The sequence below is a fragment of the Leptonychotes weddellii genome, chromosome 8 (assembly GCF_054177405.1).
Source record: "Leptonychotes weddellii isolate Sample4059 chromosome 8, ASM5417740v2, whole genome shotgun sequence".
Classification (NCBI taxonomy): domain Eukaryota; kingdom Metazoa; phylum Chordata; class Mammalia; order Carnivora; family Phocidae; genus Leptonychotes; species Leptonychotes weddellii.
Genome location: NC_138376.1, coordinates 122,255,968 through 122,260,383, shown reverse-complemented (window position 1 = coordinate 122,260,383; position 4,416 = coordinate 122,255,968).

Below are 4,416 nucleotides of genomic sequence, written 5' to 3'. Positions count from 1 at the left end.
CTCGGCGCATGGACTGAAATACTGGGTCTCGCTCGGACTGCTGACCGGAGGAACCCGCTGGAAGCTTTGAGGGCCTCGTGGGAACTACCCCCCGTCCACTTGAGAGATTAGCCACCCCTCCCTCTTCATGACATTCCTTCAGTCCGTGTGTTATCAGGTAAAGAAAAACGAGACCAGGATGTGGCGGATGAAATGTGAGCAAGTCTGGTTAGATGAGGAAATTGACTCTGTCTTGAAAGCAGTAGCTCTGGATCCTTAACTGAGTCACCCATACCTTTCAAAAGATAATGAAAAGTATAAATCCCTTTCCGCAGAAATGTTAGAAATCAGCGGTGGCTCCCCAACTGCGAAAAATGCAAAATATGCACATGAATAATATCCCTACAATCGGATGTGGTTCTGAAAGAGGATTTCGGCTGCCTCCCTTTTGACCTCAAACTTTCCCGTTGGGTTCTCCTTTCTGGCTGGTCTCTCGGCTCAGACGGGAGACCCTGTGGGGGAAGCCTCCCCTGATGGGAACCGAAACCACCCTTCAAGCAACACGGCCTGCCCTGATCCAGCAAGACCCTGGCCGTGATTGACTCCACAACGATAGACTTGACCTTCACGGCCCACCTGCACATGCCCACCCGCCTTTGCCCCACATTTCTCCTTATATAAACCTGGAAGTACTTGGAGCACTTTGGAGACCGTCTTTGAGACGCTAGTCCGCTGTCTTCCCGGCGTTGGCCTCGCTAGAATAAATCCCTTTCCTGTGCTGCCACCCACTTGTTTCTCTGCCTTTGGGTTTTGTCTGTGGCGAGTGGCCAGCCCTGGTCTGTCTGGGACCCCCGGAGCCAGACGCTCCCGCACCCCTGCGCCCCGGCTACAATTCACTGATACACACACCTGGTATTACGTGGACCACAAGGCCAAGAATTCCTATTTCAGAAGCAAATTAGAAAAAGCTGCTCACAGAAGTACCTCCAAAGATGGTGCGAAGTAAATCTTAACTACAAAGACACATCCAAGGCACTAGAAAGATGCAGTTACTATTATCCCAAAGAAGAAGACCAAGAACAGAGGGCTCCTCAGGCGCCTGGGTGGCTCAGCCGGTTAAGTGGACTGCCTTCGGCTCAGGTCATGATCCTGGAGTCCTGGGATCGAGTCCTGCATGGGGCTCCCTGCTCGGCAGGGAGTCTACTTCTCCCTCTGACCCTCCCCCCTCTCATGCTCTATCTCATTCTCTCTCTCAAATAAATAAATAAATAAATCTTTAAAAAGAAAAAGAAAAAAAAGAACAGAGGGCTCCTCAAGAAAAACCTTAATTCCCCAGGGAGGGTGAAGGGGGCCAATACTTCTGCCATTGTAGGTATATGCCTACAGTTTATGGGAACTCATTTTCCATTCTGTTTAGATGTTGGTGCGGGAAGAACAAACCCTTCTGAATTACAATGGATCAATCGATCTGTCTGAAGTGATTTCAACACATCAACAAAAGAACTCAATCTCACAAAAGTGGTTTATTTGCTTTTATAAATTTTTGTTTTGTTTTGCTTCTTCCTATTCTTCATTCTGAGGTGGGTTGAGAGTTTTCCAAATGGCCCATTTTCAACTACATCTGCTTCATTAAGCCAGCGTATTTCCAGACACCTGTTTAGGGCTAGGGATGAATTCACACTCCGGCTCAGTAATGAGCGGCTACATGGGTCGGGGGGATGCGGTGTAGCTTGTGTTAACCTAAGACACAACTCCAATTCAGTGGCTCAGAGTGGCAGGGGTTATTTCTTCTCATGAAAATTCTGGGCAGGGTAGGGGGAGCAGCGCCCCAGGCCACCTCCCCTCTGTGTGTTGGCTCAGTGTTCTAAGCTGCTTGAACCCTTCAGCACCTCCTCCCCTTGTCAGCCTGGGCCTCGAAGAGCCAGAGAGATGCGCACCCACAATCCCGTGCGTCCCCCTGCAAGTGCACACATTGCGCTTTGGCTGGAGCAAGGCACACGGTGACACCTGATTTTATGGAGATGGGGAAGCGTGGTGCACCAGTGGGCCCAGAGGAAGGCGAGAGCCACGACGTAGTAAACTATGTACCGCCTCCTGCAGGTGTCCAAAATCCACCTCCGGCTTCGCAGCTGAACTATAACACAAAGCGTTTGGGAATAAAGAGGAACACTGGCTGTATGGCTTTGCCCGGCAAAGGAGGCCGCAACAGGTTAAGGCCCTCAGAACTGCAACCCCTGCCCCACAAAGGGGCTGGGGGGTTTTATATGGAAATACAGGATCTAGCCGGTTTCAACAGGAGTCGTGTACTCGCTGCCAGCCTCGCATGTTTTTCGGGGAGGGGTGGGGGTCCCAGGTTCCTGAAACAAAAGGCTAAGAAGGAAGGAGGGGAGGTTTGCAGAAGAGAGCAAGAAAAAACGTTACTCAGTTTAAAACTGAGCCCAGGGGCGCCGGATGGCTCAGTCAGTTGGGCGTCTGCCTGTGGCTCAGGTGGTGATCTCAGGGTCCTGGGATTGAGCTCCCTGCTCAGAGGGGAGCCTGCTTCTCCCTCTGGCCCCTGCTGCTCCCTCATTCATGTGCACGCTCTCTCTCAAATAAATAAATAAAAGAAAAAGAAAAAGGTAACACAGAGGGTAGGAAGTAACACGTAGTTAACGAACTACTAGTTAACACAAGTAACACGAGTTAACGAACCAAACATGTAGTTAACGAACTACTAGTTAACACAAGTAACATGAGTTAACGAACCAAACTCGCAATCCGTGGGCGCGTAATTGAGATGAGGCCCCGGTCCAGTCCAAGTCAGCTCTCGACACTTACTGTTTATTATGTTCAAGCCATGAAGAAAGGATCTCAGTTCTGTTTCGAGATCAATCGGGCAGAGCTGCCTTTTTAAAGTGGCCAGGGTCTGAAGAGTCCGACAGCTGCAAAAACCGTCCCCTTTTAAAGGGATTGAATCGGTCTGGGGCCCGCAGACCTCCCCTGCTTCTGCTGCTTGTCAGTCCGGGGCGTCGTCAGCTGGTGCTGGTCCCTGTGAAATCTGGGAGCTGCAGTCCTTTGCTGCCTGCATCATTGCTGGACACAGGACCCCGCCTGGCAGGAGTGACCCCATCTTGCTCTCGGCAGGATCCGGCTGAGGTCCAGGTGAATCCATAACCCTACCAGCCAACATGTATTAAATGAAGTAGGGAATTGAACTTAGCCTGAGGCTGTTTCCTTACCCACGTGGGAGGGAACCGGCAAGCGGGGTCACCAGCACAGGGCTGCTATCTACGTGTGATTCTAGGTAGCCCTGCACCCCTAACTTTTCTAGTATTAACCACCCTTTCTTTCCCATCTTCACTGGAAAATTATTTATGTTCTGATGGCTAAGGAACAAAATAGAAAACCCTATTAATGTCTGACTGCCAAAAACAGACGGGTGCCAATCAGAGAACGGAATCAATTAAGAAAAGTAACCCGGAGCAGGCAAACCGGGGGTGAGGAGCAGTGAGAAGCGGTCTGCCTCCATCTCCAGGATGGAATGGCCTCCCTCTGGGGAGAACCGGTCTCCCTGCCTGTAACTTAGCCAACACCAACTCTGGGAAGTGGGAAGATTCTGGAGCTCCGCCATCATTTGTGAAGGACCAGGGTTCGCCAAGGCAAAGGGAATCCGGGAATGCTCTCCAGACGTGGAAGGGGCTGGAGCAGAGGGGTGCCACTCCTGGACTTTGTCGTCCCCGTGCATGACAACAGGCCAGTGACTATTCTGGAAGAGAGCATGGGCAGCCATGCCCCACCTCGTGACTGCGGCAGAGTGAGTTCGTGCTTGCTGACCGCTCTGAGGTCAAGAAGGTTTGGAGCAGAAAGGGGGTGTCCCGACGTTCACCCTGCATCGCATCTGCTGGGAGGCTCCCCTTTGTCTCCTGCCCGGTGAGATGTGCCTGGAGCAGCTGGTGCAACTGGCGGCCACGTGCGGCTTTTGAATCGGCGGGGCCACCAGGTGATGGAAGCAGAAGGTTCCTGGACACACCCCGGCCTTGCCCTGAAGCCCACTGGCACTGTCCCCAGAGGGGTCACTTGGGTGGCTGTCCCAGAGAGGCGCTGCCCCCCAGCTGAAGCCAGGAGGCCATGGGCCTGGGGCCCCTGCCCTGCTCTTCCCTAAGTGACTCACGGACATCCCCAGTGCTGGGAAGGGCTTTGGGACAAATCTGCTCTCGTCTTGGCACTTCGTGCAGGAGGGGACTGAGGGCAGAGAGCGTGCAAGACTTGTTCAAGGTGACAGACGCTGGCGTCACACTTGGGACCAGAGTCCTGGGCTCCAACTCACAATTCAGGTCTCTTCATGCTACCAAGGGTTTCTCCAGGGGAAGGACGGTCTTCACACCTTAGCGGGCTGATCATCCGTGCCAGGGCTGAAGCGAACAGCATGCGCTGAGGTCCGTGCGCTGGACAGGGAGT